We start from the raw sequence: 13,976 nt of genomic DNA on the forward strand, positions 1-13,976 counted from the left end.
TGGGCACAAGTTGACTGTTCTCTAAACAAACTGATTTCTGAGAAGGTAGGGCTTGTGTGTGTTTTGTCTTAGACTCCCAGCATTCAGCAATAGGAACTTACTAAACGATTGTTGTTTAGGGGAAAAGAAGAGATTGGAGAGGGCAGGAAAAGAGGAAGAAGTGGAGGAGGGAGAAGGAAGAAGGGAGAGAGAGAAAAGAAAAAGGGGAAAGAGGGAAAGAAGGGAAAGGGGAAAAGGAGGAGGGAAGTATAGAGAGGTAGAGGAGAAAGAGGTGGTGAATTAGAAGGGAGGAAAGAGCAAAATAAAAGAGTGGGAGAGAGAAGCGAGAAGCCTGCTGCCAGCACCAAGGGTCAGATTCACGGACCCAGCAGCTAGGAAGTCTCCTTGGGTCAGAAGAATCACAATCCAAGATGGAGAGAGATGGCTAGATTGGGTGTGCGTTTAAAAACAGCTCATAGCTCTATAGGGCAAGAAGGGCCACAGAACATGTTCTCCCCAATCACCGAGCCGTGGGGTGATGAGTACAATGGTTATTGCACAGGCTGAGGAGGGATGGGAGCAGATTGCTCGCCAGGAATGGAACCTAAGCTTTCCCACAGGACTGGGAGTAGGTGCCAATAATGACATACAACAGAAAGGACAGGGATGGGGAAGGCCTGGGGATATCTGCAAAATCTAAGAAATGACAGGGAAGGGACAGGCACTTCCACTGAGTTAGTCAATGGAGAGAGGAGGGGGGAGGGGATGAGGAGGAGGAGGAAGGAGAGGAGGAGGAGGAAAGGAGAAGGGGGGAGGAGGAAGATGAGGAGGAATGGAGGAGAAAGGGGGGGGAGGAGGAGGAGGAGGAAGAGAAAAAAAAGCAGGAAAAAGGAGAGGAAGGGGAGGGGGAGGGGAAGGGGAGGAAGAGGAAGAAGGAGAGGAGGAAGAGGAGAAGGGGAGGGGGAGGGGAGGGGAGGGGAGGGAGAGGAGGGGGAGAAAGAGGAGGGAAGGAAGAGAAGGAAGGGGGGAGGAAGGAGGAAGGGGAGGATGAGGAAGAGGAGAGAGGGGGGAAGAGAGGAGGAATTCTCGTGGGGCGCCAGCCCTAGCCGTTATTTGTCTCAGGAAAGCTGGCTCTGGGCCAAACGCAGCCCGCCCCCCCGGGCCTAGCCGCCCCGGGGCCAAAGAGGTCCGGCCCCGGCCCCGCCCCCACCCCGTGGGTCCCTCTCTCTGCCCCCGCAGCCCTTTGTCATCCCCTGCCCACCTTCCGGCAATTGTGACCTAGAGGGGCGGCCCCCGCGACGGCCGCGGTTCTAGGAAACTGGCGTGCTAGGCAACCATCCTGACCCCGCCCCGCCCCGCCCATTCCGCACAGCTGGCCCAGCAGTCCCGCAGGCAGCCGGTGTTCGCTCTGCCCCCGGCTGGGACCCCGATCCAGCCCTGGCCCCGGCCGCCCCAGCGCTCACCCCAGCGCCTCGCCTTCGATGAATGGGGCTGACTTGGCGTCCCCATCTCGCCGGAGCTCCCGCCGTCTCCGGACTGTCGGCCCGCGGGGCTGCCCAACGCTCCTCGGTCCCTTCAGGGAGTTCTCGGACTTCGGCGATCGGCTTTTCGAGGAAGGCGTCTCGGGGGAGAGAGTCGGCCTCCCACCGCCCGACCACAAGCTCTGACGAGTCTTCCGGAGCCCCAAGTCACCGCTCCGACGGCCACAGGAACAGGGATCGGGAGAGGAACCGAGAAAGAGACCGTGACCGTGAACGAGACCGCGATCGGGAGAGAATCCGCGAAGAAGATTGGGAGAGAGAACGTGAGCGAGAGCTAGAGCGCGAGAGAAACCGGGAGCGGGACCGCGACGGCGACGGCGACGGCGAGCTAGGAGCCGGGGATCGAGGACGCCCCCAAGCCGGAGCGAGTCATCGCCGGAGGTAGCGCGTCCGCCCTCCCGGGGGGGCCAGCGCCGGGGGCCCGGTTGTTCGGGAGTCGGAAGGAGGGGAGGAGGGGGGGATGGCCCCGATGCGCCCGGCCCCCGGGGTGGGGAGGGGGGTGGCGGGACCGAAAGGCGGGATGTGTCGGAGGGAATGGGGGAACTCCCGGCTTCCCAAGCTTCCGACTTCCAGAAATTCTGGAAGGTGATTCCTGCTGCGCGACGGGACGGACTCGGTGACCCAGTTCCCACATTCTCTCTGAGAAGGTGCTTCGATCACGGCGTGATCTCCCCCGGCCCCGGGGGCTACGTATCCGAGCTTCCTTCAGGCCCTTTCCCGTCGGCTACTTCTGGGGTGCGACGGTCCCTTCCCCGCAAGGCTTCCCCCATCCCACCCCCATCCCAGGCTCCCCAGCCCTCCCTCAGAAGAGTTCCTTTGGCGGGCAGTTAGCGCCCGTACCCGGAAGGCCCAGAGAAATCCGACAGCTCGGGGCAAAGCCTACTGTTTTTGTTTTGGCTGCGACTGGGGACGGGAGCTTCGGGCCGGGAAGAGGGGGCGGCGAGGGGGAGGGCGGCTGAGAAGGCAGAATGACTTACGCCGCCGGAGCGGGAGTTGAGGTGAAGGGGTGGGGGTTGGGTCGGCGGCGGGTCCGCTAGCGGCTGCGTGTGGAGAATAGGTAAGTAGATAGTGAGCAGGGGAGTAGAATGGGAGTAAGCGGGGACTGCCGACGGTGCCGCGGGACTAGATTGGACTCACAGGAACCCAAGTGGGAGCAGCCGTCCAGGAAAGCCGGTGCGTCTTGGCCGGCGGGGGGGCTGGGAGGGGGCCAGAGAAGCTGGGGGACAGTGGGGTCGCCATCTGGGCCTCTGCGGGAAAGACGTCTGGGGCGTTCCAGAACCCCCCTAATCCGGGCAGAGACTAGGTGCGTGTCAGGCGCGCAGGGGAATTGCGGGAACGGGAGCACTGGAGAGATACTTGGACTCCTTGGGCCTCCCAGCTAGGCTAAAAGCCCCCGATCTGGGGCCTTGCTGTTTGGCCCACGGGACAGGATGTTGGAGACAGTAGTGGAGGGGAAGAGGGGAAATTCGCAGTTTTCCATTCTGCGTTAGTGCGCCTGTTCCTGCCCACTCCCCATGATTTCTGCCCCGCCACCCTCATCCTTCCCCACCGTGATCCCCCCCCCATCTCCCCCACAGTTGGAAAGGCTAGGTTTGAATTCGGATGGCTCAACGGTTTGAATCGTGGGGTCTAAATAGTCGTTCTATTGGTTAGGAGGAGCTCTGTTGCTTAGTCTTTAGCAGTTCCTTACTCTGTGACCCCCGGTGCATCCGGCCCAATCCCTGGGCTGCCACCCTCTTCCCTTCCAAATCGAGTGTGGGTGAACTCAAATCACAGTTCTGCCCAGCTACCTCCTCCGGTCAGTTCCAGCTTTCCTGTGTTCTGTTCCCAAAGTCCTTCTGCCTCTGCCAGTCTGGGTTCTAAGGCTCACTACCTGCTACCCTGCATTGTGGACGTGTGGAGGTAATAAAAATCAAAAGTGGCCCATTTTGACTTTAACTTCCATCATAGAGGGCTGAACCAATTGGAGTTTCAGGCCTCAAATGATCTTCAGGGTCCTGTGAAGACATAGGCCACAAAATTGGGGAAAGGCTTCTTGCATCCTTGGTCTCCCTGGGGAAATCCTGCCTTGAAGGTGCAGGTTACCTCATTCCTGGATGAAGGGACTGATCCCTCCTGGGATTTCTCCCTAGGCCTTTCCTTCCAGACTGCCTGGTGGCAATCCAGATCTCTTAAGTCAGATTAACTCCTAGTCCAGTTTTCAGTGGAAAGCTGAACTTCCAAACTGCAGCTGGGCCCCAAAGGAAAAAGTAAGTTGGGGAGGAAAAGCACACACTTTAGAATTCCAACCTTTGGATCTGGCTTACCCAGTCCTACATCTACAGCTGGAAAGGACCTCTGAGGCCAGCTAGGCCAGATCTCTCATTTTATCGAAAGGGAAACTGAGGCCCCTGAGGGGAATTGATTTGCCCAGGGTCACAGAAATAGGTGGGGTTTAAATCAAACCCCCTGATGCCAGGGCTACTAGCACTTTGTGGCTTCCAGCCAAGGCCTAACTGACTATTCATATGACCATGGAGAACTTTTCCAACCTCCGTGACTTGGTCAGGGCCCTTCTTGGGTCTAGATTGGACTAGATTTTTTTTTTAAAAAACACTTTTTATGATACCAAATGACTAATTGGGGAAAAAATGAATTTACTAGAGAATGGCTTGTTGCATTGTGGTATTTGATAGGTTTACTTTTTTGGGGTGGTTGCTCTTTACAATTACACCATTCGTTAGTATTTTATTTTTCCTAATACATGAAAAGATAGTTTTTACCATTCATTTTTGTAAGACTTTGCATTCTAAATCTGTCTCCCTCCTTTCCTTACCTCCCCTCTCACCAAGACGGCAAGCAATCTGATATAGGTTAAATATGTGTGACTAGATAAACTTGAGTTCCTTCTAGTTTATGATCCTGGGATCACTTTAGATATCAGTTTCTGCCTATCCAAAATGTATGTATTTCTCTTCTCTACTTCACGGCAATATAGGGAGGAAATCACTCTGTAAACCTTAAATCTTTCCTGGAGAAATGGGGTCTGAATGAGGTGATTCAGGTCAATTCCTTGTGCTGTGACGTGTGATAGAGAGAGCCGTCTGCATTAGGAAAGAGAACTATAGGGACCGAGTGTGTATCACAACATAGCATTTTCACCATTTTTGTTGTTTGTTTGCTTTTTTTTCCCCTTCTTTTTCATTTTCCCCTTTTTGATCTGATTTTTCTTGTGCACCATAATAAACGTAGAAGTATGTTTAGAAGAATTGCACATATTTAACCTATATTGGATTACTTGCTGTCCAGGGAGGCGGGAAGGGAGGGAGAAAAATTTGAAACAGAAAGTTTTGCAAGAGTGAATCTTATAAATTATGCATGTTTTGAAAATAAAAAACTTTAATTAAAAAAAATAAAAAGGGTGAATGTTGAAAACTCTGCATGTATTTTGAGAATAAAACACTTTTTATTAGAATTTTTAAAAAGAAAAGGGGGTCTGTTTTGATGGTGGTGTAGAGTTTAAGCATTCATTGTTCATACATTACAGATGGTGAAATTATGGTTCAGAAGGGGGGGAGTGGCTTGCCAGGTTCTGAGCCCCACCCTATCCTAGGGAACTTTGATGAAGGTGTTGATAGATGACAATTCTTGAGACTCCTGTTCTGATGACAGACCTGTTAAGTCCATTGAACTGGGTTGGCTGCCCTACTTAATGCCAGTCCCTCCCTCTCTGGAAACAAGAATGAGTGGCTCTGGATTGAGAGCTTCATGGTGGTTCCCAATTTCTTGGTGGAGGAATGCTTGGAGTGTAGTTGGCAGTAGCTGCCACTCCAGGGTGAGGGGGGGGGTCTCAAGGAAACTGGAACTTCTTGGATTACTTAAAGGATCCTCGATCCAGAGCTTGATGGAGTAGTTACTAGAGGCTATCTAGGCTGATCTCATTTTAAGAGGAAGAAATCAAGGCCTAGGGAAGGGCTAGTGCCCAGCACACAGTTAGTGCTTAATAAATGCTCCATGCCTTTGGGTAGGAGTGTTCCTTATGTTCTTGCCAATTTCCCCATCCCCCTCAGTGAGCCTTCGTACTGTTTCTGTCCCCCCTCTCACTTTCAGGACTATGACCTTAGGCAAACCCCATCTTTTTAAGCCTCAGTTTTCCCTCCTGTGGAAATCGAAACTCCAGTAGTGCTAGATTCTTGGCCATAGTGATGGGGGGAACCCTGAAACTGTCCCGACTTTGGAGTAAACACTTGAGAAACTCTCCTTGAAGGGGTAACCAGAGAAAGAAAAAAAGATCAACACAGTCCTCAGTCAATCTACAAACATTAAAACACCTACTGTGTAAACCAGGGGATACCCAGCCAAAAGTGCACCCTTAAAGAGTTGACATTAGAATAGAGATCATGATTACTCATAGAAGGAGTAACCTTGTAGTCAGTACCCATTTTGTGAATGTACTCCCACTCCCTTGGAAGCAATTGAAAGGAGAATGGCAGATGGACTGAGTTTTGAAAGAAGCTAGAGATACTAAGAGATAGAGGAGAGTAGGGGAAAGGGAAGGGGGTCAGCAGGTGCAAATGCTGGGCAGGGCTGAGGATGGCAAGTGGGCTGGTTTGGGTTATGGGGGAAGAGCAGCACATATAACAGGCCTGGAAAAGTGACTAGAACCAGGTTGGAAAGGATTTTCAATGCCAAACAAAAGATAGCTCTTGATCCTGACAGCAATAGGGACCAATGGACAGGCTCCCAACTCCTCCCTTCAGCTGGAACTCCAGCCCTTCCCTTCTCCTTCACTTCCACTGGCTTTATTTGTGCCTCAATTTCTTTTCCTCTCGATTCATTTGTTCTTTGTTTTAGGGAACTATGGTTACTGAACATGAACCAATCCAATCTCTTTTTTAAAAAAATCTAGTTCTGAGACATTCCCCCCCCCCACCTTTGTTGGGAATGTGCTCAGCAATTCGGAAAGTGTCTCTCCTTTCCCATTTCCTCTCCACCCCAACTTTCATCTTTGTGTCTCTATGTCTCTCCTTGGCTCTCCTTCCTCTGTCTGTCTCCGTCTCCGCCGGCTTTCATTATCTCTGTCTCTTTCCTGTCTCTCTTTTGTCTCTCTGTCTGACTCTCACTTTCTGTGTGTGTTTCTCTTTCTGTCCCTGTCTTTCTGTTTCTTTTCCTCTCATCTTTTTTTCTTCTTTATCTTCTTTTTTTTTTCTCTCTTTCCTGTCTCTCTTCTCTCTTTGTCTCCCTGGCTGTCTCTGTGGCCTCTCTCTGTCTCTCTTTGTGTGAGTCTTTGTCTCTCTGTCTGTGTGTATGTCTCCTGTGCCTCTTCTTCCCCCCATCCCCCATTACACAGTGCTTCCCATTTGTCCCATTTGGAATAATACATATATAGACATATACAGAAATCTATACAGAAATAATGACCATTTGGTTTTAGGGAGACCAGTATCTTTTAAACAAAGTGACAGAACAGAATGCACTCTTTTTTTTTATTTTTTATTTATTTTTTTTTTAGAATGTAGACTCTTCATGAAAGATTAGTAAAACATTCATTTCTTGGGGGGGGGGGGACTACTGTGGAGGTTCTGTGTCTGCATCACAATGAGTAACTACCTCCCTGGGGCTGGCCGCTCTAGTCCCGTTACCCAGTCAAGACTTTTACTGAATCTAGAATCCTCTTCCCCTTGGATGATGATTGAAGACTCTTGGGGGCAGGGGTGGAAAAAGGAGCTCCTGCTTCTCTGCCTGACCAGCTTTGCTCTCTCCTCTTTGGTTTTGATACTGAAGCTTTTCTTTTTGGCTCCTAAACTATTTAAAAATATCTTAGAACTAAAGAGGGATGATTAGCATACCCCCAAAAATCCAAATTCGGATTAGAGTTTGAGTAGCTCAAACCATTTCAGTGATCTGTGCCTGAATCTCCTTAGTGACCAACTGCCGGGAGCTTAAACTCCATGGTGTTCGTGTTTTAGGAGGGGAAAGAGATAGATGGAGAAGCAAGAAAGAGAAACAGTGAGACAGATGGAGAAGAGAAAGGAAGATGGGAAGGAGTGAGCTAGAGATGGAAAGAAAACACAGAAAAAGGGAGAAAAAAGAGACCAAAAAAGGGAGAGGGAGAGGGAGAAAGACAGAGAAAGGAGATGGGGAGGGGACAGAAAGAGATAGAGTAGGGGAGACACACACACACACACACACACACAAAGAGACAAAGGCAGACACTGAGAGATAAGTCAATGAGACAGAGACAAAAGGAGGAAGATGGGAAGGGGGAGAGAAAGAAAAGATGCCAGACCGTCCAGCCAGGGCTGCATGCAGAGAGCAGGGATGCTTTGTGGTCTTTTATTTTCACAACCATGGTAGTAAAGAACCAAGAAGAACAATTCTTTGGTAGAGCTGGATCCTGGGACTTTTCTGGAATTGAGATCCCCAGGGGAGGAGTGTTCCTCTGCCTAAATTGGTCAGCATACAAGCCCCTTGCCCAGGTTCTCCCAGCGAGGAGGCGTCAGAGGCAGGACGGCGCCTCAGGTCTTCCCCACTCTCAGGGCAAGTCTCCCACCCACTACTCACTGAGTAGCCACTATTCGCACTGTCTTCTGCCCCTCACAGAGTTTTTACAGAGCATCTAAATATTCTGTACCCTAGTTATCAATAATCTCCTAATTGCTCAATTAGATGCTTTTCCCCTGGGGCCATGTAGCAATAGAGCTGCTGCATTTAGCCCTGTTGACCAACCCTTTCCTCCTGGATACTTTCTCCCTTCTGGCTTTCTGTGGCCTTTCTCTTTCCAGGTTCCCTCCTACCTGCCTGGCCCATCTTTCTCAGGATTTTGTTCGTTTCGATTCTTCGAACATTCTCGCTTCCCAATCTCTCTCTCTCCTCTCTGTCTCCGTGTGTGTCTCCTTTCCTTTCTTTCTCCTCTCATTTCCTCCGGCTCTATCTCTCCCTTTCTCTTGAATCCTCCCTCCCCTATCTCTGTCTCTTTCTTCCTCTCTCTCTTCCCCCAACACAGAGTAGACTTATTATTCATGTGGGAATCATTTCTGAATCAGTGGATCGTGTAAAAGTGGACCAAGAACTTGTTCAAGCAAAGTTTGAAATGAATATAATTAGAAGGATAAAAATAAAAATTATGATGGGCAATTGAAACAACCCCAACGTGACCTACTTAAACCATTTAAATTTATTATTATCCTCATAAAATGGGGCTAATAATAGCACCCACCTCTCAGGATTGCTGTGTGGGTGAAATTGCACGTACATATGTGTGTGCATACGCAGTGCATATTGTGCAGCTCACATGTACATACAGGTATGCATAGCCCATGTGTAACGTGTGTGTGTGAGTGTGTGTACACATATGCATTTGTCTGTATATACATGTCTGGGTATGCACACATAAATCTCTCGGTGCCATTTTAAACTTTAACGACTTAATGCTCCACTAAACTTTTTGGAACATCATCTCTTCCCCCCTCTTTCTCTGTATGCATGTATGTATATGTACATATATGGGTGTGTGTGTGTATGTGCGCACACATGTATGTACAGTAAGAAAAACCACACCATAGAAATGTTAGTCATTGTTTTTAGTGGTGGTGTTACCAATAATGATAACTTTTTCATGTCCCAAATGGGCTACCGATATGGTGCTAGCTATGTTTAGAGGGAAGGAAGCTTTGAGGAGAGGAGGCCTTGAAAGAACAGCTTCAGCTACCCCATTCAGATTGGAGGTAACCCGATATGAAACCATAATAAGAAGTAATTATTAATAAACAAGTTTAATAATTAAATTATTTAATAATCAATTTATGTAATTTAATAATTTTAATTTAAGTTTAATAATTAATTTGTTAATTATTAATAAACAAGTTTAATAATTGAACACTTTAACGATGAACAATTATGTTTATAATTAATAAGCCAAAACAAGAAACATTAATCAACGATTAAGCTATCAAACCGTAATAATAAATAATGCTAACAATAAGAAACCATTATTAATAAACAATTTTAATCATTAACAAACTTTAACGATTAACAATAAATAATGTTAATGAACTGCAGTAAGAAATCACAATAAAAACATGAGAAATAGTTGTTGAAAAGCAATTTTAATAACTAATACATTATAATAATGTTCATGATAGCATAAGAAACAATAATTAGTAATTATAGTTAACAGACCATGATTAATAATAAGCAACTTTAATAATTGACAACTCTTTATAATGTTAATAATTAAGCCACAATAAGAAACAACAACTGATAATTATAATAAACCTTAATAAATAATTATTAATAATTAACAAGCTTCAATAAGAAACAATATTAATAAACCATAATCAAAAATAATTATCAATAATCAGCAATTTTAATAATTAACAAGCCTTAATAAGAAAAAGAGCTAACATGTCTCTGGTGCTTTAAGGTTTGTGTAGCACTTTACAGAAATTATCTCCTTTGAGGCTCATGTCATTGTTCAGCCCTGGGAGACAGATTTTACAGATGACTAAACTGAGGCAGGCTGCAGTCAAGTGACAACCTAGGGACACAATTAGAAAGTATCTGAGGTGAAATTTGAATTTGAGACTTTATGACTCCAGTACTCTTACCCATTGTGCCATTATATATCTCCCTAAACCTCAGTTTCCTCATCTGAAAAAATAGGGGTGATAATGCTTGTCTTAACGACCTCACAGGCTTGTCAAGAAAGTGCTTTGCAAAATTCAAGAGCTCTAGAGAAATGGGAGCTTTAATAGTCATGATTATTTGTAGGATTAAATCAATTCTAAACTAGATTTAAACATTGTCTCCTCACTTCCACTTAGTATCCTGTTTCAAGTTCTGACCCATAACATCTCCTTGTAGGATCAGATCAATCACACTGAACCAGGCTAAATTAGCTAATTATTGTCTCTATCGACTCTAATGATTTAACACTTTGTAAGGAACAATTATTATTATTAACAACAACAGCAATAATGAAGGGGGAGTGAGAAAAGGGGTCAGAAAGCAGCCTGGATTTTCCACTTCATAATTTGAGATGGAAGGAATTTAGCACTCTTGACTACCAGGAGGTTTAGAGCTAGAAAAGGGTTTAGAGATTATGGAGGCCATCCCCCTCCTCACACAAGGGAGGAAGCAGGCCTGGGGAAGTTAAGGGACTTCATTCCCACCCCACCCCCATTTTAGTACTGGAGAGAGTGAGAGGAAGGGGAGCCTACAGTTAGTCCCAAGGAAGTCAACTTTCTTATGGAAACATCAGTGGGGATGGGAGGGGAGGATCTGGGAGGCCAAATTGTTGCCCTGCCCAGGTCCTGGAGATTAGACCAATGCTTCTTTTGGATTTCCCTGCCCTCTGTTTCCCCCATCCTGGGGGACCAGGGCTTTAGAGGAGCTGAATAATGTGTAGCCAGGGGTGGGGGCTTAAGTCTCCCATCCTGTCTGGACAGGCTTCCAACTTAAACTAGGCTGGAAGTAAGACCTCCCATTGTTCTCTGGACCTTCGAGGTTGAGAGAGACTGAAAGGGATGGGTGGAACCTCCAGGGTCCTAGGGGTTCCAATCTTCTGAGGGAATTCTGTTGGGGGCCAGGTGCGAGGGTGTGTACCATTAATGCTTCTGTCTTCCTACCTCTTTCCTGGAGCCGAGGGACCCTAACTTCAGTGCCCCATAGAGGCCTTGGGTCTTCACAATTGGGTTTGCTGCTCACTCCCACCCCAATCAGAGCACCCATTCCTCAGTTTCTCTGCTCAGATAGGTGGAAAACATTGAAGTAACTGAATACTCAGTGGGCCTAGGCCCTCCCAATCCTCCAAGGAACAGTGCTTGTGGCCCTCACTGAACGTGGTCCCGTCTCACAAGGTCAGCTCGCAGTCCCACAGGAGGATGACCTGAGAATGATCCAGTTCATTGCTACCAACATGATCAAGTACTTTCGAGGGTATTGGGGATATAAAACTAAAAGAGTAATTAGGCTCTGCCCTCAGACAGCTTAGCTTTAGGAAGGGGATGCCATATAGTGTGGGGGTGGAGAGTGAAGGGGAAAAGAATCCCTAACATTTTCTCATCCAGACATTTCTTAAGTGTCTGTTGTGTGTTGGGTTTTCTGGATAGCTGTATACAAGGGAGACAGGCCCTGACCTTATGGAGCTCACTTTCTACTTGGGGAGGAGGAGATATTTGTTCACAGATAAGTGCCTAAATGACACACACACACACACACACACACACACACACACACACACACAATTTCAAAAGTTGTTAAGTTTTAATAGGTTTAAAAACTCCGTTTTGATGTATCCTGTATGAGATAGCAGGTTTCTCCCCTATCTAGCCTCTTGACACCCTCCACCCCCTCTCTGTCTGTCTGTCTCCTGGCCAGACTTGCATCTATTATCTCTTCCTTTGTCTCTCTAAAGGAAATTGGCAGCGAGACTAACAAGTTGAGAAGTCAGAAAAGGCTTTCTGAAGGAGGTAGGAGTTGAGTTGAACTGTGAAAGGAACTTTAAGGGACAAAGGGGAGGAGGAAAAGGATTCCAGGTGTGAGGTACAACCTGTGCTAGGTCTGAAGCATGACGTGTCTTCTTTAAAGAACAAGCAGTTTGAAAGACCATGTTGTCTGGAGCTGTGCCACCAGTCTGGAAATGGGCAATTGTGAAGGGCTTTAAATGGGGCCAAATGAGGAGTTCAAGCAGAGGGGGAAAGGGGGTGGCCACTGGAGCTTTTTGAGCAGCGGGGTGCCAGGCTCAGCCCTCTTAGAGTAGACCAATTTGGCTGGTGTTGATATGAAGGATGGAATAGGTGATTTCTCTGCCCCCCCCAGCTGTCTTTAGAGCTAAGTTGGGTACCTGGGCTCAAGGCAGAAGCAGCGACAAGAAGGGCTCCCAGAGGAAAGACAAAGAGAAGATGCTTCTTGGGGCCTCCTGATAACAAAATGTCGATGCTAGAGGGATTAGAGACTGTCTGGATGAAATACTCCTTTTTAGAAATGATGGAATCAAGTACCAAAGAGAAAAAGTGACCTCAAGGTCACGTGGCCACAGATTGCCCAGTTTTAATAGCTTTTGGGTCTTATGGCCACCTCGGATTCCCAGAAGGTAGTGGAGGGAAATAGAAATCATTCCTTCATTTCCCAACTCTCCTTATTCCCATGTTCCATTCTCTACCCCTCGTATCCCCTTTTCCTGTATCCTATATTCCCCCATATCCATTTCCTAACCCTCATGTCCCCACCCCATTTCCCTGCTCTTCGTTTCCCTGCCTCGGGTCCCCACCCCCATATCATTACCTTCCATTTCTTTGCCCTCCCCTATTCCCACCACCCCATCCCTACCTCTGTATCACTGCCTCATTTCTCCACCCTTTCGTTTTCCAACCCCTCGTGTTCTTACCGCCCCGTTTCTCTTACACACCCTTACTGTGCCCAGGAGAGCCTGTGCAAAAGGAAGTAGCAGGCTGAGGGAGGCTTGGGAGCTGGGAGGTAGACCTGCCTCATCCTGCCCTGTTCACCAGCCCTGGTTGGCAAGGAAGAGAGCCGGCGGACCAGCTCAGTGAGGTCTCAGGGAGTGGGTGGTAAGCAAGGCTGTTCGGCTAGAGCCCAGGCTTGCCGGCTGCCCTTCCAGAAGCTCCGGGATCTAGCTGGACCTGTGGCACCTTGAAGGTTCCAGCAAGAGCAGCGTCTGTTTCCCCTCACCTTTGGCCTGGCGAGAGGCAGGGCGCTTGAGGGCCACAGTTGGGCCTAAGTGGGAGGGAGTGACAGAGGGAGGAGAGAGAGGAGAGCTTAGAAGCTGTGGAGACTTATCTTGTTTTGGAGAAAGAGAAACTGAGGATTAGACTGGGGAAGTGATTTATCCAAGATCAAACACTTGTCCGTGGCAGGGCAAGGATTTATAACTTTAGAGCTAGGAAGGCCCTCAGAAACCGTCTAGGTTGTCCTCTCATTTTACAGAGGAGGAAACTCAGACCTAGAGAGAGGAAGTGGCTAGCCCCAAATCACACAAGGAGTAATATCAGGAGGCAAGGTCACTCAGCCTCAGAAAGCAACTCCACTTCCTGCCCCAATTCTGGCCGCTTCCTGTCCTTCAATCCCCTTCCGTAAAGGGCTCACCTGTCTGCCCGAAGCTCTCTATTTGCCTAGAGACTGGCAGCCTCAGGGGGAGCGGGGGTCTTCTTGGAATTGTGCTGGGTCTAGGCTAAAAGGAGCCTCCCCTTTACAGGGAGGGGCCAAAGAAAAGTCACGCCTGCTTCCTCCTCTTTGAGTCATAGAGAAAATACTTGAGAATTCCAATTCAGTTGGTATCATTGAGAACCTACTATGTGGTTCTATCTCCGTGGCCAGACTTGGTGTTTTGAGAAGAGAGCCAGTCTCTGAGTTAGGGGACCCGAGGCTTGCCAGCTTTGATTCTGGTTAAGTACCTTACCCACCCGGTCCTCAGTTTACAGAGAATAACGGGGTGGGACTCAGTGGTCTCCAAGGCCT

At 48.0% G+C, this 13,976-nt stretch overlaps 1 protein-coding gene across 3 annotated transcripts in view; it reads left to right on the top strand.

Annotated features, from left to right (window-relative positions):
- Nucleotides 1–1,324: 1,324 nt before the first annotated feature.
- ARHGEF9 (Cdc42 guanine nucleotide exchange factor 9) overlaps nucleotides 1,325–13,976 on the top strand; it is a 240,944-nt gene continuing 228,292 nt past the window's right edge. For 2 of the 3 annotated variants that reach the window (XM_031944668.1, XM_031944669.1), the window contains exon 1: nucleotides 1,325–1,901. The gene's annotated coding sequence lies outside the window, so the exon portion shown is untranslated. The remainder of the gene's footprint in view (nucleotides 1,902–13,976) is intronic. The other variant, XM_031944670.1, reaches the window with a different exon arrangement.

Source organism: Sarcophilus harrisii, chromosome X, assembly GCF_902635505.1.
Source record: "Sarcophilus harrisii chromosome X, mSarHar1.11, whole genome shotgun sequence".
In the NCBI taxonomy this organism is placed as follows: domain Eukaryota; kingdom Metazoa; phylum Chordata; class Mammalia; order Dasyuromorphia; family Dasyuridae; genus Sarcophilus; species Sarcophilus harrisii.